Here is a 22456-nt window from a genome sequence, read left to right on the forward strand (position 1 = left end):
GTACCGAGGTGTGTTTTTCCACGGTTTACAGACAATCTTCCAAAATGACTGATAAACGGGGATCACAATGTCATACAGCAGTGCATTAGGAGAAAGTTGGACTCACTTTTGGGACCTGTAAGAAATTCCACGTCGGCTTAGAGAGAGAAAATGAAAATGTTAAATTGTGCATTTTATGTGATACTTTTTCGCACCAACAAAAAGCCAAAATGACATTCTTTGGTAGGTAGCCACCGTCTTTATCATTCTTATCCTTCGTTCTCTTGTCAGGAATCCAACTAACCGTATGACTAATGATTTGAAATGCCAACTTACAAGCGTTTTCTCCAGAAACATAAGCCACACGAAGTCTATCAAATCTAAACATGAGAATATGGTCTTCCCTCCCAAAACTTGAGATATTTCATGAGTTTTCGAGTGTCCGTCTATTTCTCTATCAACTCTAGGAATGGAGAACGCTTCTTTTTCTAATGAAAGCACCAATTTGAACTTGCAATCCTCAACCCCTTTATCTTTAACACTTACCCAAAGAAAGAATACACATCATCTTCATGTTGATGTATGGCAAGAGTACGCATCGTTGTAGAAACATAGGAGGGAGTCTTTCTTATCTCAATGGGAGAAAGAACTTAGATGGAAAAACAAGGAACATCATTTGGATTTGTGGATCGATGGGTATCTTTATCCAAAGGATCCTACGACAAATGCGCCACCTCCCTTTGCTAATATCACTAACCTCTTACATTTCACAGGCGATGGCAAGGATGGGCTATTGGGATACACCGAACATTTGGAAATGAGAGGATTGAATGCGGAAAGGCAAAGAAACTTCCTGGCGATGGAGAACACGCAGCTCAAAAAACTTAATGAAGCATGCTCTTGGAAGATTTCATCAAAGAAAGAGACAATCCAAGGCCTTGAGAAGAAGATCACAAGTTTGCGAGAGAAAGACACCGTGCTTAGTAGTCGGAAAAGAAAACGAGATCTGTGCAACATTCAGAACATGAAGATTGGAAGTGGTGGCCTAAAAAAACGAATACGAGCTTTAAGGTAACTCAAAGTTTGTTTCTACTTTGGTATCTTCAATGTTCTTCACTAAGAAACAGATACACTTTCCTATACATGATCATAACGCATGGTGCTTTTTGGGCAGGTCTTTATTGCATCCAAACTCGAACGGTGCAGGCTTCAATGTCGGAGTGCATTACAGTCGTCTAGTCTCAAAAGAAGTAGTTGAAGAGATGATAACTCAAAAAATATTTCGCAAGTTGAAAGGGAGGCTCCTTACCTCCTTCATGAACGAGAATCAGTTGGAACCAATGGAAGTGCAAGCAATACTTGATGAGAGTGGCATCTCGCAGATGGGATACAGGGCACTCTTTATAGCATTAGCTAAAAAGTCTCAAAATAAACTACATAGAGGATCATTGCTGCCAAAGCCATCACATGTAAAGGCTGCTCGTCGGCATGTAAACAATGAGGTGTTTGAGAAACTTGGGTCACCATTCCATATTGGAGCAACGTTCTTAGGCAAGGGCGGCAGAGAGGTACAGTTTAACGAGCACAACAACCTCTTCATTGATCTTGAAGCATTGCAAAGGTGTGCAGTTCACTTCTTTGACATCAGTCGAGAGGAGTGCGGTGGGGTTCTCAAGTTTGTTTTGAAGCTCAACGAGTGCGAGGTCCTGAAGAACAAGAAGCTGGAGAGAGTCACCATTACCCCCATGAACATAACTCTGGATCCATCAATAACGAAAGAGGATCCACGATACTTCAACGTGCAATCCAAAAACAACATTCTAACTCTAGGATCATTTTAGGTATACTTTTTCACTCTATAATAACAAAAATATTGATTATTTGGTTGTTGATTTTGTGTTTTTGTTTTTCACTGCAGGTTGATAAGGAAAACTTTGAAATCCTCGATTGGGTTTTTAGTCAAACCCAAATTCCTTCTATCATCAGAGAACAAAGAAACGGAGTTGTTCTTTCAGTGAAAGGATTTGGTGACTATATAGTGGAATGGCACATAGCAGGTGACTTAAAAACTCTTAAGTGTATGTACAACATAACACACGGAGCAGTTGTGGAAAATGCATGCTTATATTGCATGGCTGATGCACAATCTCTTGAGAGTGTGCAATGGAATAGAGCTCCCAACAGACATCTTAAAGATAAAACTTTTAGGCCAGTGCTTGATATTCCTCTGAGTAGAGTTCACGTCTTTACACTTCATGCACTCTGTCGAATAATTGAAAAGGTGGTTCATTTGTACATATGTTTTGCATGGACATTAAAGCCAGAGAGTGAGTCAAAAAGAGTGATCAAAGCATTAGAGGGAGTGCTCTCAGACATTGGTTTGCATGGAGGCAATGTCAAAATCGAAGGGGACCCTAAGATGTCTCAAAGTTGTTACAAGGTACCTAGGAAAGCATCGATAGGCGGCGTGAAGGGCGGAAGGTTTCTTGGGTTTACCCTCAAAGATTTAGATAGAGAAGAAAGGAGAAACCTGTTCAACAAATGGAAACAGTTACATAAAGTGGTTAAAGACAATGTTGGTTGTGGGGCAATCCAAAATCACAAGGCGAACGTGTGAAAATCACTAGATAAAATTTTCCACTACGTTCATCAACATTCTTGGGATCAAAGTAAGCTCACATCATTTCAAGCAGCCTTGCTGGATTGAAAGAAGGCTTACCTTACAGGGTGGGGTGGGCAACATATCACACATTACATGGTGCATTAGCATTCTAAGAAATTGCAAAAGACTACTCATTGAATTCTTCAGCGATGGATATATCCTGGCTGCCCATGCACACCACGTTACTATCATGTCACGAGATTTCGACACTCTTCAAAGGCTGCGCTTCCGCTACGATGGGCTGCTTCAGCCAGTACCTATTCGGGATAGTAGAACCATGGATATTCTTAACATCCCCCCTCTCCATCCTCATGGACGACAGACAGAGCTTTCTAGGATGGATTAAATAGAAGGAGGACACGATCATGGGTCGAGAGGAATGACACAGATGGGCAGGCTGAGCCAGTTGATGAGGGGCATAAGCACACCAGGGTGGACTCTGAGGCGGTCATTGAAGAAATAGAAACATTTATGGAGGAACGAGTTATGAAGGAAAATGAGCAAGGCATGGTGGATCCGGAGCCTGTGCGTGTAAGGGAGGATCCTGTGCTTGTAAGGGAGGAGCCCTTGCCTTTTAGGGAGGACCCTGTGCCTGTTAGGGAGGAGCCTGTGCCATTAAGGGAGGAGAATGAGATAGTCATGGATAAAGCTCAAGAAAGGGAAAGGCTCTGCTTCACAAGGGCCATCCAACGAGCAACGTTTATCAGAGGAGTCAATTATTTTAGAGCAAATCAATGAAGATAACGAAGAGGAGTTGCAAGTTCTGATCAGGTCAACGTCTCTGCATGCACAGGTACTTCTGCCTGGAAGGTCAGAGGAGGCTTGCATTTTCAACCTTGATCAACAAAATTTCATGTGCATGCATAGTTTCTCCAACTCCAATGCAACGTATGCAGTCATCAACATTGCTTTGTAGTACTTCTCAAGCTCTTTATAAGCCACGCTTGGTTCATTAAATGGCTCACTACCAAGGCATGTGTCAATACCAAGCAAGTCAGTGGCTTATGGAATGGGATAGTGATACCACTCGCTCGGTATTGACCCCTGTCTTCGCAACAGTTGTCAACGTTGCTATGTTACGTCTCAAGTTTTTCTTTATAAGTCACACTTGGTTCATTAGATGGCTCACTACCGCTAAGACATGGGTCAATACCAAGCGAGTCAGTGGATTATGGTATTCGATAGCTGCCCCAGTCGCTCGTATTGACTCATGGGTTTGTGGCAGTGATAGCCCGCTGAAATATCTTAAGTCTAATCTCTGCCATTGATTCATGTTAGGCATGCTATCTTGCTTCTTCCCGTTGAGGTTCAAAACAAAATATACGTAATAGATCCGCTGATCTCTCCTATGCTACAGAATAGCGGAGTTTTCTTTTTGGCTCTAATGGGCTGGTTTAGCAGAGTCAATTTTGATCTACCGTGTTTTCTGGTCACTGCATACAATCAATCCTGAGTTTCTTCTTGCCTTGTAAAAATGATGTTGGATTTAGGATCTTTCTCCTCATCTTTGATGGTTTTGGTGTAGTGATCATTGGAGTATATTTTTATTTGACATTGAAGATAAGATTGTCTCCTACGCAAACTCCGGGCAAAGCAGGTTGTTTCACGATCGTGTAAAAACATAAGGCACATCTGGATACATTTGGAAGTAGTGTACTGACTCAAGTGTTTATGTATGTAGTGTCGCGAAAAAACTTGTATGTTGTGTAGAGCATGTTTTGTTAGAACATGATCTAGGGAATACCATCCAGTACGAATAGGGAACCGTGTCCATGTAGGTTGATGACTATAGCTATGGCTGATGAACTTGTTTGAATGCCTTGTTGCTCCTCAATAAAATTTGGATGTACCAAAGGTAAGTAATCATGTTGTTTCATTGTTTGTTTGCTGCAAAATTTGTATTAAAATAAGCAACATCTTTACTTACTTTCATATTATCACGCTTCTACAGGAACTTCAATTACATAACTACACCCCCAACGATGTGCGACATTTTTTTGTAATGGCCATCCAGCATATTCTAATCTCGGTAAACAAACGTACAAGAGAGGAAGGGGCGAGAGCTGAGGAGTTCGAACAGGCTCGCATTAACGAAATGATGCAGCGCTACAATCAGACTCAAGAAGAGGTTCGAAATATGCAAGAAGCAATAAATCAATATTATACCAACGCCGCAGAAGTAGAGGAATGGGTTACACGTCAGCGATGACAAGAGCAAGAATAGAGGGAAGCTTCACAGGTGCAAGATGCATGGGAAGCCATGAAAGAGGCCCATGATTTCGAATGACGTGAAAGGATGCCCAAGGCCAGCATCCCCCGAGGTAGAAGTGGCAGCAGCCGGGGAAGAGGGCAGGGGAGCAGTGGCAGCAACCGGAGGAGAGGGCAGGGGACCAATGGCAGCAATCGAGGGAGAGGACAGGGGACCAGTGGCACAAACCGGGGGAGAGGACAAGGGAGCAGTAGCACGGAAAGGAAGCAATAACTTGTATACATCTTTACATAAACAACACAATTTGTAAAGTTTTGCAATAATGAAAAGTGTACATTTTTTAAACATTGTTTGAGCGGCACAAAATGTCTCTATATTAGTCATTTTGAAGAGTACATCATGGTGTGCATGGCATCAAAGCTCATTGCGTACACAAGGTATGTGACCTAGCTTTTGGTGGAAGCAATTAAGTGAAGTGTATTTGAGAGTGACTCCTTGCACAATGTTGTTTTCTCCTTGCGTTTTGGAATCTGAAAAGAAGAAAAAGTTAGATTCTATGTCTTAATGTATTAAAGGCAATCAAAATTCATCCATTTAGTAACCACCTTTCTGTTGTTGAGACTGAATGCATACAATTCTGAAAAAAGTGGAAGTTCTTCACATGTAAGATCTAGCCTGAGTTGTGCAAGAGTTGTGCTTGACATTGTCTCCATCACAGTAAGTAGGCTGTTTCGAAAGTAGAGCTCCATTGATAAAGGTTTGTTTTCGAGACTAGATTCTGTATCTTGGTTGAGTGGAATAAGCTGCCCACTAAGAAGATGATATCTAAAATAGTAAAACGGCACTATGAAATCTTGAGAGCTTATAATGAACTTGCAAATTATGGACTTCTTTTGCAATATACAGATTTTTCTCTGTGTGATTGTTTCCTATCCCAATTATTATCTAAAAAGTCTAAACAGCTCTCAGACTTACAAATGAACATTGTTGTGATAGTTCTTATTTGCTCATCAAAGAAGAAATCTACAAACACTTCAAGAGGCATAAATAGTGCGAGCCAAACTATTTTTGTGGCAATTGAATACTTGAGGGACTTTTGTATATCCTGAAACAACTTATTCCTAAAGCTTTCACTAGTTTTTGAAGCTGGCAAAGACCAATCCTTGCTATCAAAGGATGGAAGTGACAAAGGAGCTAGACGAACCCAACCAAAGGAAGCTCTCGGTTCCAAATATAACATATCATAAATAATATTCCATTATCTGCAAGTTCCTTGTGTTGTCTTCCTCGGTACATTTTCTCACTAGTAAATGCATGGAAAGCATAAAAAATCCAAACTATGCTCTCAACTGGTTTCCAATCTGTCCTATTCGATGGATAAATATCTGAAACATACCAAAGATGATATCCACCACTTAACCTTCGAATATAATCATGCACTAAGTGAGATGTTCAAAATAACTTACAGTTGGGTTGATGTCGTGGAAAACTTGGAGGAGATGTTTGCAACCTTAAGTCTGCATGCTGGAAAGCATGTTGTATGAGGACCTCTTTCACGCGCTTGCTTTGTGCACACACTTTAAACTCTTTAACTTGTCCCTTGAAAGCCTCCACGAAATAATTACGCTGCCTCCTCTTCCTCCTCCTAGTTTGCAGTAGAACCCAACTTCCGATAGTTACTCGAGATGGTATCCATGCTTGATTATCTGTAGTAAAACTGGTAAAAATGCTAACAGAGTCAATGGTAGTGCTAAACCTTCGAGAAGTAGTCATGGTGTGCACTAGAATACACAAAAAGGTTAGCGCAAATATGAAAAAGGGAATAAGTTTTGAGAGGGAAGTGGAGCTACTCAAAGTCATATTTGGGCAAGAACATAGATACTAGATCGAATCTTCAATGAAAGTTCTGAAATTCGTCAGTACAGAGGTAGTACGAATAATGGCATTTATGCCTTGAAAGCGTGAAATTGTGCAATTTGATGAACAAAAAATAATATTTTCTCCCTTTTTTTTAAAAGAGCTTGGCTCCAAAATTTCGATTCTCAAAGTAACGTTAGCCTCTTCCTCATTGGTCGAGCACCACTCTCTCTCTAGAACTGAAAGGCCCAAAAGTGAGTCCAACTTTTTCCTAATGCTGAGGAATAAAAAATGTCATGAATAATCATCTTGGTTAACTTGAAAGATCCACAAGCACCCAAACCAAGCCATGACCTCTATTGGTGACTAGTAGATCCAAAAGGAATCTCATAGAGATACTACACATAGAGTGAAAAATGCTTTATAAGAAACTAATGTCATGAATATGCATGCTGCTCCAAATCATCCTTTGCTAAACACTAGGGCCCATAACACATAGTGTGCATGCATTTAGAAAAAACAAATTTGAACTTGCATATCCATGTTCGTCCCAGCCCTTGGCCTGACATTGGGGATCATAATGGAATGTGAAAATCAATTATATCCAAGTACCAATGAAACATGTATATCAATAGAACAAAGCCTTGCTACATATAAAAACAACAATCCATTAAAGTTGTTTAACAATACTTGTCCCTTAACATGTTTAATTAGGTATCCAACAATTTTTGGCCACTGAAATTGTTACTGATACGACGTGCTCAAAATGGTCTTATAAACGGATTGACCAACACCTAGGGACTTTGTCGCGACACAAAATTGAAATAGTGGGAGTCAATTTAAATTCCAGAGACTCATATTCTTCACATGTGGAATATGTCTCAAATAAAAATGTCTCTAAAAAGAATGTCCTTCAAGTATGAGATGTACTTGTGTGTGGAGGTAGCTACAAACACTCTTCGACATGAGTGAGAGGGACCCTCAATAAACTTGCTCCACACTAGCTAAACCAAACTCCTTGAGTTCCTAAACCATGTTGTATCCCATATAACAACATGTGCCAAATTAAACCATACAAGTGGGTCCATGTCTGTGTAATGCAAAAATGTATTTTGGACACTACGACCCAAAAGTCTTGGCCGCTTACATGACCTTGTCATCTCTCTGAAGAGCATAAATGGATGCAATCATTCAAGCTTATTCATCTTGCTTGAAAATGTCAAGCAAAGCATATTAAAAAATAAACGAAGTCAAATGCATACCTCAAGGTTGAACATAACGTTCACTTACCCATAGTTACGTGCACTTTGCAAACCTAAAACATATAACTGGAAAGGTGTCTTACCATAAAACTAGCCTTGAAGATGTAGTTATCGAAGGTCTCTTAAACACTAAAAGAAAGATTAGTGAAAACAAGAAATAGGAACTAGTAACCCTAGGTGTTGCCTTTGCAATCCAAACCCCTTGGTTAGCTTCTGCAATGTCAAACCGCTTGGTTAGACTTTGCATGGAAACTGCTCAAAATAGCAACCAATGGTGACGATCATAGTTCATCGTGGTCAAAAGTGTTTGGAATCAACTGAGAAAGTTGAATTTTTCCACTACTCCTTGGTAGATTGCGGACTTCTCTCTTGAATGTATAACTGTGATGAGCTCAAATCATGACTCTCAACACATATGGAGTGATTGTGTATTAGTGGAGTCATACCCCTTCAAATACCACTCCTTAGAAACATAATCTATGCTGCAACTAAGCATCAAATCTTCTACACTTGGAATCTTATTCATAACTAAGTTGACGGAATCTTCTCCCTCTATGAATCGAGGAGAAAGATGTCAAGTATTCTCAAAGAAAAATAGTCGTACTAGATTTTCTCAGATGTTTACAGAAGAGACTACTTGCATGGAGGCTCTCTTAGTGTATTCATGTCTTCCCATGAATCAATTTGTTTGATAGCTAGGACATGCCTACTTGCTACCCATAAAGAACATCAGTGGGATTGGCTGCACCTTGTGCATAGAGAGAATAGTTTAAAGTGTTCACCATTGTATACATATACAACGATAGATCATCCACCAGTCTCAAATCTGCATAGATAGAGTCATTAATATTATTGTAACAATGATGAGGTGGAGGTAGTACCATCTTATTTGCATTCCATAGATGCATCTTATAAAAATAGATTGATAAGATCTTGGCTTCTATGACAGTCTCAACCTTGTGAACTACTTCTATGCGTGCCTTGCACAATAACAATGGCAGGGATACATCACAGTGGGTCATTGTCAGACTCAAACTGTGAGCTTATATCCACTTAATGCCAAATATGTATGTCATTATCCTTGATCAAAAGTCAAGTGATTGTTCCTTGGCACATAAAAGAAGGCTTGCTTTGAAGGAAGTCTGGCAAAGCACTTTGCATTGCACGAGAAATAAATCTTTTCAAATAGAAGGTTAATGCACTAACCTTGTTGGCTCTTAGAGAGCGGTTTTCGTCGCTTGAAGCTAGCTTGTAGCCAGAGATGGAGAGCTATCGGATGTACCCCACATGCCATCGTGTCTTGGGTCATACCGACCTGCAAGAGAAAATCAGAGAGACATTATGCCAAGTTTCCCAAAGTCCGTATGCTAGTAGCATACTCCAAATTTTGGAAACTTCTATGCAAGATGCCTTGACGTGAAGCATTGCTTAGCATGAGTTCATAAAAATGATGAGACAGAATGCATCCTAAGTGCTCATAGCTAACAGGTGCTCCTGTTGACATACATATGTCAAAGAAGAAAAGAATCGACCTTGTCAAAATATCATAGAGAATCAGCCTTGCCGAATTCTGTAGCTTATTGAGAACCATGAGATTTCCTAATATGGTAGAGATAGAATCTACAGCTTAGCTATCAAGTGCCATCTATTGTCAAATACTGCTTGGTCGAAGCAACACTTGCTTGACAAGTTGGCATTGTGAAAATTTATGTAAAAGTGAATAAGATCAAAAGTGAAACTTAAAGCTAAGATACTTACCAAATACCCTCGGCATTGTGTGTAGTGGTCTACATTAGATTCAACTCATAGCTGTGTATGTCGATGTTTTTTCCAATGTGCTTCGTGTACTTATGTGGCCTTCTCCCTGGCAAGCTACAACACCTTTGAAGTGATTATGCATCCAATGCATGGAATCGTGCTCCTGCAAACGTTGCTTTCCCCCCTCCTCTAGATAGCACAAGGAGGAAATATCAAAAATATAATGGCTGACCTAATACAGAAGTCAGTTTTTGAGTATCGGTATATGGAACCTTGCTTCGGTAATGTATCTTATTGCAGTGGAAGATTAAACACACGCAAAAGAAAAGTAACATCATCAATGATCAACCTTGTCGAATAGTATACCATATCGGAAGCATAAATATATGGACAATAATTGCATAAACATAAGCATACTTGGTTTGTCCAATGTTTTTGGCATATATCCTTGAGATCCCGTTGGAATGGTCATACCGACAATAAGTTGATCATAATCATGATTCGACCTCCTCGATCGCAATAACTTTCTTGGGAGTCATGCCTTAGCAAATTCAAAACGTTTGACCATACAAGTCTAAGGCTGTGCATGCACTTGTCTTTGCATGTCAAAGGGCATAACTCTTTGTAGCTCAACCACATGCCGATGGTTACATAAGCTTTTCACATGAGCACCCTTGTACGGAGCCTTGCTCCCTTATAGCACAAGCCACAGGCCATCCGTGTGAGTGCGTGGATTCCGTTCTTGTGGAGTCCATTAAGGCCAAGAGTAGGCCCTGCTTATATCAAAATTAGTTGTGAAGATCCTTCCATAAAATCCAAAACTGCTACATGATTTTTTCGTTCATGCCTTACATGCATTAAAAAATAAACTTGTCCTAGGCGTGCTAAGACTCGCAGATCGAGACTACTCCATGCCAAAAGATATGGCTTTTCCATTCCACAATTGTTAAATAGTCTGAAAATGTATGTCAAACTTGAAATAGCTTGTCTTGTTTGTTAAGTATGGAGCATGATTTACCCCTTGTAAATTCTTGTATTAAAAGCACATTTATAAGGACCCCGTTGTCGTGCAGCTCCGCTTACATGCTAAGAAATATGCCAAGAGGATGCAGATCAAGCATATTGAAAGCCTACTTGATTAATGGTCAGTGATTAGGGCTTGTTAACATGCCAATTCTAATGATTAATGTATGCCAGATGCGGCTTTAAAGGGCCAATTGATGCCTTAATGATGCCAAAAAGTAGTATACTTGAAGTGAGCACATATGTGAGTTTATGATCTAGAACTGTAGTGCTTGAAGTGCTCTACCGGCCTGTCTTTACGGCTCATCGATTGGAGCTACGGTGAAGAAGTTATGGCACTTTGAAGTTTGAGTTAATGCAGATCCGTACCGGATTGGGCAACTACAGCCGAGGTGACAGAAATGAAATGAATGCACGGGCCTGAAGTGCTCACTTTGTGGAGCACGTCGGTATTTTCAGATCAGCAATCAGAGTTACGGTTGCCAAGATATGGGCAGTTAAAGATTCACCAGGGGCCGGTTCCGTGCCAGTCCGGTCCGCTCGGTCGGAGTGCCATCTGAGAATTCTGGCTACCTAAGTAGGGTTCGTATGCGTTCTATGCAGTTTGAGAAGTCTAAAGGAATTAACGGCTCACCAAACCGAGTCCGGGTTCATGAGATAATATGGATTGAGTCTAGTGTCAGCCTGCCGGCACTGTGTTGAGCTGGATAATTTTGGCATTATCTGAGAAGCTAATACAAGTAATAAACAACCGAGTGCAAAGGAAATGTCTTTCACCAAATGCAATCACTTATATTTCCATCTTGGGGACATGTGGCACTATTCTCAGGACCTTGTTACGGGTAAGTAAATTCACGATGATATTGTTAGCTTAGAGCTGCTGAGAGAAAAGTTAACTTTGTGCTTAGCAGTACTGAGTTGGCCGGGATGTATACAAGATGTTGAGCTTGGCAATGCTTTGGCCGGCATGTATGCAATGTGGTGCCCACTAGGGCCGCCCGTCCAATATATTCGATGGCCGCCCACTAAGCCCACTTAGAAAATAAAAGGGCTTTGGTGTGTAAACAAAAGGAAAAGCATGGCGGGGCTGCAGAGCCGCGGGCAGCGAGGAGGAAAGATGACTCGCGCTCGCCACAGGGTTGCTCGGACGAATGCGCGACAGAAGCGAAATCTGCTGGAAATGACGGGGCACACCCTTTCGGTGTTGGAACCGTCGAATTCTGTGCAGGTCGAAATCTCGGGTGCCACGTTAACAGGGGCGGTATTTTATGCTCCCTAGCAACGACGGCGCCATCGTTGCTAAGGGAGGAGGCAAGCTATTAATTGCCGGGGTCTTTTGCACGAGAAGAACTATTGCATGCGAGAGGAACTCGAAGGCAAGGAGAGGTGAGGGAAGTTCGAAGGAGAGCAAAGGAGCGGGGGAAGCTCGGAAGGGAGAAAAAGCTCTCCTTCTTCTCTTGTCCTCAGCTATCAAAGGAAGTGAAGGTTTTCTCTCTCTCGCACTCTCTCCTCGAACTCCTGACTTAGTTCAACAGAAGGAAGGGAGGAAGCAAGGCATCGAGGTTCTCGGCAAGCAAGCAAGGGGAGAAGAAGAAGGCCGGTATCCAAAGGGAAGAAAACGGGCAAGGAAGCAAAGAGGAAGGAAGGAGCTCTCTCTCGATCTCCGGCTCAGGCAAGGAGGTAAGGGCCAAGAACGGCGAGCCCTCTCTCTTAATTCCTAATCTAAGCAAGGCGAGAAGAAACAAGGAGGATAAGCAAGGGAGATCTCTCTCTCTCTCAATCTTCAAACCAAGCAAAGGAGAGACTCTCTCTCTCTCTCTCTCTCTCTCTCTCTCTCTCTCTCTCTCTCTCTCTCTCTCTCTCTCTCTCTCTCTCTCTCTCTCTATGTCGACCTCAAGGACGTTAATTGAAAGCACTCAAAGGGCTTACGGGATAAGCAAGAAAGCAAAAAAGGTATCAAAGCAGGGGATTTTGCTGGGTACTTACGTACTAACCAGCTTATAAAAACTCTAATCGTAAGCAGAAGTGGAAATTTTACAGTCTTGATCTAATTTGAGAGCATTAAACTCTCCTAACTCCATTAGTGCCGTTAATGGCAAACATTTGTAATTGAATTTCACGTCAGCTAATCATTAGCAGCTTGGAACATTCTGCTTGTCAATTTTTAAGCATTCAAGGTGTTTTCAGAGTCTTTTGCTTTGAGTCTTGCATCTAGTCTCTCACACCTCCCACAGCCAGAGGCCCGGTGCCTATCCGGCTCACCTCGCGAACCCATATCCCCCGACATCTTTGGTGAACCCGACGCGAAACGAGCCGGGGTGGGAGGTAAATATGGAGAATAGTCGGGGAGTTGCAGGCTCTAGTCCCCACAGCCTCACACTGGAAACGAGCCTTAAGCCGCTTGAAGAGTTTCGGCCTCGCTCAAACACCGCGAGAACGGGCTCAAACGGAGCGCAAGGCTGGGGGGAGGAGATTTCGAAACAGGAGCTCGACAAGTGGAGCCACAGGGGGTCACCTCTCTCTCTCTCTCTCTCTCTCTCTCTCTCTCTCTCTCTCTCTCTCTCTCTCTCTCTCTCTCTCTCTCTCTCTATTACCCTCTCGTCCTCATGGCTCTACTGTGCCATTTCCAGGTCTTGAAGCTCTTTTTTCTTCACACAAGGCGTCCAAAGGCCTTTGGCCTTAGGGCAATACCAATTTAAATTAAGGGCAATTTCCCACGGAACCTACCTTTTACTTGCCTTGGGCTATCGAAGCCAGGCACTCGGAGGGTTTGCAACCGGACGTAGCTAAATAGATATTTGAGTAGCTTACTTAATGGAGAGAGACAAATTTTTCCCAGAATAGCCTAAGGCTCTGATACCAGTGTGAGGCTGTGGGGACTAGAGCCTGCAACTCTCCACCCAACCATGCCCTATATCGTCCTTGCATTGCTAATAATAGGCCCCCCTTGTCTGCATGGCTTCGTCCCTCCTGGCCCTTGGCCTGCCCGGTATTACCCAAGGTCAGAGCCTTAGGCTATTCTATGAGGCTGTGGGGACTAGAGCCTGCAACTCTCCACCCAACCATGCCCTATATCGTCCTTGCATTGCTAATATTAGGCCCCCCTTGTCTGCATGGCTTCGTCCCTCATGGCCCTTGGCCTGCCCGATATTACCCAAGGTCTGACAACCATGGACATCCCAGTAGAGGATCCATCGATTGGATACACCTGAAAAAATTTCCACCCACTTCTCACCTGAAAAGAATGGCATCTCGAGCACCGATTGCCTCATAGAAAGTTAATTGTAGACCGCATTACATCCAAAGCATCCCCATTCGTGAATTGTGAACAAATCACATCCAAATTTTTTAAAATAATGATCTTTGAAACACACCATGTCTGTAATCTGGCCAATAACAATGGATTGTGTGCATCGTACATCCATGGTGTTTTGTATACATCATGTTGGTTCCTTGCTAGATGTACAATGAGCTTTTGAACTAAAATGATGGCTTGAACTCCGATGCACAAATCCAATTAGAGTATTGGGAGATCATATTGCCTCTCTCTTAGTGAAGCATGTTGCGAAAACCTCCGCCGGTCTAGGAAATTGGAGATCAGGCCATTGTGGCACCACATCATTGTCTTGAGTGGAATCACTATCTCAGCTATCCTCAAGAAGATGGAAGGAGGATCATGGTGAGACACTCGCAACAACTTCATATCAAGGTCTAAGGGCATGTACTGTGGTGTCTCTAATCCTCTTTGAAAGGACTAGTTCGATTTCAATCTATGTAAACATTATGGGGTAGGGAAAGGTCCTAAAGGGGCCTTTCTCCATAATGCATTGGCGACCGGCGGAGGCCGGGAGCCAGGTTGGGAGCATGCATTATGGAGGAAAGGTCCCTTGAGGACCTTTCCCTCCCGTCAAGAGTCCGCAGGAGAGGGGCCAGCACAGAGTAGGTCACACACGGATTGCAGACTGTCTCCGTTCTGGGTGTTGAGGTGGCACTCTCACAAAAGAGATCCATTCCAACAACTGAGGTGGTCGTAGCTGGTGCAATTCTGACTGTTGACATGATGTAGGTTGAGCTAAGGAGGTTGATGCACGCTATTTTTATATGATGGATGCTAATGTGTCGGATATCCAACGACCGACCTTGACGGAGAAAATAAGCATCAGAACTCCAAGTGCTTGTTCAAGGACAAAAACATATCAAAAGAAACGACAAATGTAAATCCAACATAGTAAATAAGTGATAAAATCACGAGGCCTGCCACTTAAGTGATGCAAACACCAAAAGCAAAAGAGTTTAATCAATAGCAAGCTTTAGTGCAAGAATGGGAGAAACCAATGTAAGTGTGATCTTTCTTCTATACAGAACGTGCAAAAAGATTTAGCAAGATAGCAAGAGATAATCAAACTACATCAACATACTCAAAGAAGAACCATGAGTTGACACCAGTGTGGACAAACCATGAGGCTATTGGCACTTGTCTTCCCATAAACGAGTAAATCTTGCAAAGCATCCAAAACCCCAAGACATAATAGTTTGCAAGAATTATCTCTAGAGAAAACATTGCAATTCATTTTAGTGGGATTTTTTTCCCCAAACTCACAATAGTGAGTGTACATACAGTAAAAAAAAAGCTAAAACAGCTAACGTAGGAAGCCATGCTCCTGCCAAGCCGAATTTGTCTTTTATTTTGAATCAGCTTCATCCACCAATCACTAGTGAAACACACCCTTTTTCATTTGACGCACACGTTGATGCCTACTCTCTAGAGTTGTCTCACGGTTACTACATGGCCATACCTTGCAACAAAATACAACAACAAATAGGGATCATACGTTGAAAGAGGATTTAAATAGCTTTCGTGGACATGCTATTTTACGCATATTCTAGGGATTGAGGATGACAAGATTTGGAAATTTAGTCAACACAGGATGCATGCATGTGCTGTGTCCGAATAGGGTGAGGGATAGTATCATAGTGGGATTCGGGAAGATAGGTAATATGATGCTTGAAGGCCAACTTATTAAACACAATGGGGTCTACTAGCCATCAACAAGGGTGTTGTCAATAGGGAGTACAATTTTGAGAAACAAAAGCTATGCAAAACTAGAGTTTCGTGGAACTTAGATTTTGTCCAGTTTTGATTCAAGAACCCATGAGGGCTGTGGCGCGGAACAAAAACAGAAAAGGAACAAGATAAACACATCAAACAATCTTGACAGACTTGAATTTAGGAGCTTTACAACATTTGAGAGGTACTTGGCTGAATATTTTGTTATGGGCTCCTTGCATGCATGCCGTATTAAGTTCTACAAGATTAAAACATTGTCGGAAAGATATGCAGTATCATCTACCCCTAGAGCACAAATATACAATGGCAACTACAGCTATATTCAAGTCTGCATGCAAGGAGTCCATAGAAAAATGGGGCTTATTTGGCCTCAGTTTTGCTCATAAAAAGCCTGCAATGGGGAGACGTGAAATTGTGATATTCATCAGGACAACTAAATCAATAATAACAAAGGTGTTTTTTGAGCGTAAGTTACATTGAGAACCTTCCTTGCGAGACAACCCCATAGCTGCTCAACATCATTCTCCGCCAAATCAAGGTGCAAACAAATGTAGATACTTAATGCCAGCAAACATATCCGAAAGCACGGAGCTGCAATTACTCTACGAACTAGATGCTTTGATTTTTCTTTGATTTTTTGAAAATAGCCTCTCGCAAGCTGGCTATAAAGGTATCTTTGGATGGTGGAGCAGTGACACAAAAGGGGTGGTGGACTAGGCAGCATTGGCGGCGCTTGTCGAGGCAGGAAGCACATGGCTAAGATGGGTAACATGGATTGTAGAGTGGCTAAAGCGATCAAAGAGTAGTTGGGATGCCGGTTGACGGCATGATGGACGCACAAAAGGGGCATACCAAACAGTTCAACAGGGGTTCACAGTGGCGTGCAAGGTCGACAGAGTAGTGAGTGCAAGGATTGATAGTGCTTGAAGGTGGGGGGAAAGGGGGAGGGCTCTAGAGCTTTGTTGGTAACACAAGATGGCCGCAAGCAGTAGCAAATAGGTGTTGTGGTAGGAAGCAGCAGAGCATGTCTTTATCACCAGAAATTCCAAGCACAGATCCACTAATATTCCTCAAAGCCTCCACATCATCTAAAAGCTACATACACGAGCATACTAGCTTTCCATAAAACACAGTTACTGCTCTTGCTTTCTTGTAGTGCGTAGCATAGCATAGTGGCTGTGGACCAGGGGTTGATCAAAAGAGGAGCACCGTTGTTGTTAGCAGCAGGTAGGGAGTGGTTGTTTGCATCTGGTAGACTCGGGCAAAGAGCGGAGGAAGACGAGGTGAAGGAAGGGCGTTAACAATAGAGCAGTCAAAAAGGGGTTGCATGGCTGGTGGATGTAAAGACACTGAGACATAGCGCAGGCCAGCATGATGTATTGAAGCGGGCACAATAGAAGGAAAAGCATCATGTAGTAGGTCTGACAGAGCCGGTGAACTACAGGTGTTGGGTTGGGACATTGCAATGAGCTCGGCATGGAGGTCACGGTGCACACTATGAGGAAGGAGGAGCGCTCCATCTAGAGAATCGTGCATGGAGACTCAAGAGAAAAGTCTAGAGAGAGAGAGGGTCGAAAGTAAGAGAGAGAATAATCTCGACAAAGTGCCTCACTCGGTTCACACAAACTATCATTCATTGCCATCATACCCGAAGTTGGTTGCCAGCGTGGAAAGGGGCTTTATATCTATAGGACTAGCCGAGAATATCTTACCATCAGATATACCATCATTCTTTTTACATATTATCTCCAAGAATAATTAGCACCATCTCTATCATCCAATCCAAAAATTGTACTAGTGAGTGCTTTCTATTTTCATCAACCAATAAAAAAATCTACATTTAAAAAAACAAGTGATAAAATCACAAGGCCTGCCAGGCATGATAAAAAAAAAAATTTGACATGCAATTTTTCAAGCCCCCTTTCATATGCTTTATATAATTTGCTATATATAACGTTAACTTAAAGTTATAAATATAAAAAATGACAGGCAATTTTGAGATTGTTTTGATAGACAAAATAGCCCTTGACAAAAAAAAATAGGCGTCAATTTTAGGCCTTGATCTGAGGCTAGATCCCACTTTAAAATCACTACATCTCTAAGCTATTTTTTTAAAAAATAAGCACAAAAAATTGAATTAAAAAAGTACCCTTAAGCTCTACACCCTAAGCTTTAGATCCCTATGCTCTACACCCCATTTTAAAAACTCTACATTTTTAAGCTCTAAAGTCTTTTTTACAGATTTAAAACTGTAAATCCCTACATTGTAAATCCCACTTTAAAAGCTTTAACGTTCTACGTCCTAAAACTCTAGCATCTCGGCGTGACCCTCCCCCTACCTGTGGATCTATGTAACATTTTCACTTTCTTTAGTTCAAAGTTTTACCTTCTAATAAAAAAAAAACTATAGGTCCTCATTGGATCATTGGAAACCTTACTTTAAAAGTTCTACATCTCTAAGTTCTAAACTTAGCTTTAAAATCTCTAAAAGAACAATTAAAAATCTTTAAAGGTTAAAGCCCTAAAAGATAAATTACTTCCATAAAGTTTTAATTAACAAAAATGACAACTTTAATCTATTACTCAAGTTTCAAGGGGCTAAAGAAATTCTCAAAATTAAAAGGTGGGTACTTCTCAAATTTCAAAATGAAAAGGTGACTCTTGGGATTTGTGGAGCCTCTAAGGCTTTATCATTTATCATGTAAACCTGTTAACGTTTCATGCTTTCAAAGGCATTGGAAAACCCAACATCTTTTCCTTGACATACAGTAGTTCATTTCATATTTCAAAACTCAAGACATGTCCATCATTAGATTTACACAATTCATTTCAATGAGTGTCCACTATCTTATTTCAACCAATCAACATTTTTGGCCTATCAAAAAATGCTTAAAAATACAACTCAACCTTTTTGGCCTGTCCAAAGGGCAAAGGCTATAGAGATGCTTTCTGTTTTTGTTAACTAAAATAGAAAAACAAACTGAGTTTGATAGGCAGAAAATATTGATTGGTTGAAATAAGATAATGGGCACTCATTTAAATGAACAATGTGTAAATCTAATGATGGATATAGATTTTTAATTGGTTGAAATCACAAGGAATAATCATTAGAAATAGGCCTACAAGCAGAAGGTCGTAATAAGAATGAGTATTTAATAAAGCAACCTGGGATAATTAGTATTACCCGGTAAAAAAATAAAGCCACTTCGATAATGAGTGTAAATTAAAAAAAGTAGATTTCCTTCCTCATAGAATTGTGAAGGTGCTATCACGCCCAACCTCCGCATCCCTCCCTCATCAACTTACCTGCGTTGAGCTCTAACTCCGTAGTCCATCACACCTCCTGCGTTGCGCACACGCTCGAGCTTAGCTTCGTTCGCCATCCCCGTTTTCTCACTGCCCATTGCCTCTTGAGTCTCACACATCTCGAAATAAGCAAGTGTGAGAAGCTGGAAAGAGTGGATCTCTCTGATGGCCTCTCGAGCCTCACACATCTTGAAATAAGGCACTGTGAGAAGCTGGAGAGAGTGGATCTCTCTGCTGGCCTCTCGAGCCTGACACATCTCAAAATACGGTACTATGTAAGCATTGTGGAGGTCAAGCTTGGCTTGCAGGCTGTGCCCAACCTGCGCTCACTTGTGGTTTATAATTGAGCAGAGCCATGTGTTTTGAGAGGTGTTGAGGAATTGAAGCTGCTAGAGGAATTGAGAGTGAGTTGCTATTCCATGGTGCAACAGAGTGGGCCTAAATGGCTCAGTGGTTTGACTCACTTGGAGGTTCTTGAGCTTAAGCAGTATGCAACTGCATGGAAGCAACAAAGAGCTTGGGATTACAAAAGTGAGGGATTAGAGGAACTAAGGTCTTTGGTGCATCTACAGATTTGGTCGGCTGGCAGAACTGCTCCTATCAACCTTGCAGACCTTACGAATCTGGTGAACTTGACTATGCAGGGAATGGTGTCCTGGGAGGGCATGGATAATCTGAGGAAATTGGAAACACTTGAGTTGCATTCTTCAGATGATATAATGTTGGAGTGTGCATCAGATGAGGATGATGATGCCAGTGCAGAAAAATTACAGAAGTGGGTGCTCCCCCTACAGCTTAGCTGAGGCCCGTGTGTTGAGTATTTTTCCACAGAATCTCATAGAGCTAAAGCTGTCCTGCCTTAAGCACCTCAGACGCCTGGATGTCATTGACCGCCTTGTCTATCTTAATAGCCTTTGCTTGGATGCATCCCCCATGTTGGAAGAGCTACCTTCCTTGCATGCTCTGCAGGAAATGGGATCGCTCGAAATAACAGAATGTGTGAAGCTCAAAGGTGTGAGGGGCTGTGATGAGATGAGAAAGCTATGGGTGGCGCAGTTCCAAGGATGTGAAAGCATGGAGCAACTACCGTTAGTCAAGGACATCCATGCGCTCCCGTGCAACCACCCGCACTTGAGGAGGCTTTCCTTACTTCCTCCGAGCGATGCAGGTTCGCGAGGAATAGAGAGTTCATGCTGGATTGGGCAGACGTGTGTGGCTGCGCTGAGGCAGTTCCTATGGGAAATTGGGAATACTATTCTCAAGAGGTAATTAGTAAAGTTGCAGCAATAACATCTTATAATTTTGTGTGTGTGTGTGTGTGAACAATGGTTGGTAATTATGATGCAGGTGTCAAGGATGGAGGAAAAGGAGGAGGGATTTCATTAAATCTCGGCCTGGTTTCCCTCGTGGCAAAGGTAACCTTGCTAGTTACCAGTTCAGTGCAACCAACTGGGAGCTTTTCACTAAAAAGTCAACACACGGGTTGCACACGCTCTACTCGAACCCTCAACCTCGTTGTGGGAGGCGCCATTCATACCGCTGCGCTGCGTGCGCGTCCATGCAGGGGAAGGAGCGTATGCTAATAATATTTTGAAGTTGTGCGCTGCACCCCCAAAAAGTGCCTCGATCGGCTGCGCAGGTCACAGTAACCTACACGCAGCCAAGCTAGCCGAAATTTATCTAGAGCCCCCTCTTGGGGCTGAAGGAGGCGATGTTGTCATGCTTGCTGAAGTCGCTCCCCGTCGATCAGCACGGTTGCATTGATTTGAGTTCTCTAGAGGGAATGGACTGGCAGATGTCTTTGAACAGTCTAACACATGGGAAAAGCGTGGCGGAACTGCAAAGATGTTGGGAACTGGGAAGAGTATTTTCCATTTATTCTTCCAGGCGATACCCAGATTCCAACTGGGGAATTGAGGATTTGAGGAACTGTAGAATGAGGAAGACAAGCTCGCGACTTAATGAAGACGTGGCTGCTGTGCAGAGTTGGTTGACCAACACCTCCCTGCCTAGAAGAACACAACGAGGAGCAATTATGTCATCCGCTTCCAATGGGCACTAGTATTTGCAAAACACAATTTTGGGGACTGTCAACTGGAAACGATGACGGCTTCTACCTAGCAAAAGGAGAGCTGCACACAAATAACGCACAGGTGGGGTCTGGCTATGGCGTATACTCAAGGGAAAAGGACGAAGAAACAGACATGATGCAGGAGAACAAAGGATTGTTTAAGACAGGGAATCTAGAAGCTAAAAGCATATGGGAAAGTCAGGGCTAGCTATGTGCTACAGCGATAGAGGTAGAGGTGGTTATTTTGGCTCCACAGTCATTCCTCGGGACATCTTGCCTTCATCTCCACACACCTACTGTCCTCCCCTCTCTTCTGCCTAACAGTCTTCCCATCCACATGTGTGCGTCCTTGCTTCCCTCTTCTGTTGGAAATCCCTCAACATCGTCCTCCTTGTCGTCGCCAAGCTGGATGCAACCAAGTGAAAGCATTCTCTGTCTGCGTACTACCCTGCATGATAGTGCCTTATTGTTGCATCAAGTACAGTTGGACGAGGTTGGGCTAAGTAGAGCTATCGTGCATTGTGAGGGATTTGAGGAGAACTATGAGGGCGATGGGGCAACAATGAGAAGGTAGTCAGGTGAGGCGTCGCTTCAGAATTCCAAAGGAAGGCCTCTATAAGGAGGGGTAGCTCCAACCTCCAACTATTGGCTACAGAACTTGAGACAATAGTCTAAAGCAGGAAATGTGACGTGGTCCCACGGGTAGAACCTCAGTGGCGCTATACAATACCCGTAGCAGGACGTCCGGAGTAGCAGGAGAGATGATGGGAGCACATACATATACATGCAGTTTGGAAGGGGAAAGTGACGATGCAGCCTGGCCGTTCTTGATTCCATGGCATTGTGGCAACCTCCTTGGTAATCATCCCCTGCTGTCATGCAAGTGTGGAGATTCCCTTTTCTTGCTTGGATTCTAGGATTCTAGCCACTCTGCCTGCAAGTGTGGAGATTCCCTTTTTCTTGCTTGGATTGTAGCCACTCTGCCTACATTGCCATACACAATCTTGGCCCCCAACCTAGGAAGGAGAGAGAGAGAGAGAGAGAGAGAGAGAGAGAGAGAGAGAGAGAGAGAGAGAGAGGTTGGTCGAATGGTGGTCGTTGACTGTCGGCAGCGTCAACGGAGCTCGTCGACGATGGTGGGCAAACACAGGCAAGAGGAGAGAGCCGAGAGCTTTCGAGAGAGAGAGAGAGAGAGAGAGAGAGAGAGAGAGAGAGAGAGAGAGAGAGAGAGAGAGAGAGAGAGAGAGAGAGAGAGAGAGCG

At 42.6% G+C, this 22456-nt stretch overlaps 1 pseudogene; it reads left to right on the forward strand.

The window, feature by feature from the left end:
• Positions 1 to 1003: 1003 nt before the first annotated feature.
• LOC147448768 (uncharacterized) lies at positions 1004 to 21186 on the forward strand (annotated as a pseudogene).
• Positions 21187 to 22456: the final 1270 nt, after the last annotated feature.

The sequence above is a fragment of the Adiantum capillus-veneris genome, chromosome 10, assembly GCF_014529385.1.
Source record: "Adiantum capillus-veneris isolate H3 chromosome 10, ASM1452938v2, whole genome shotgun sequence".
Taxonomy (NCBI): domain Eukaryota; kingdom Viridiplantae; phylum Streptophyta; class Polypodiopsida; order Polypodiales; family Pteridaceae; genus Adiantum; species Adiantum capillus-veneris.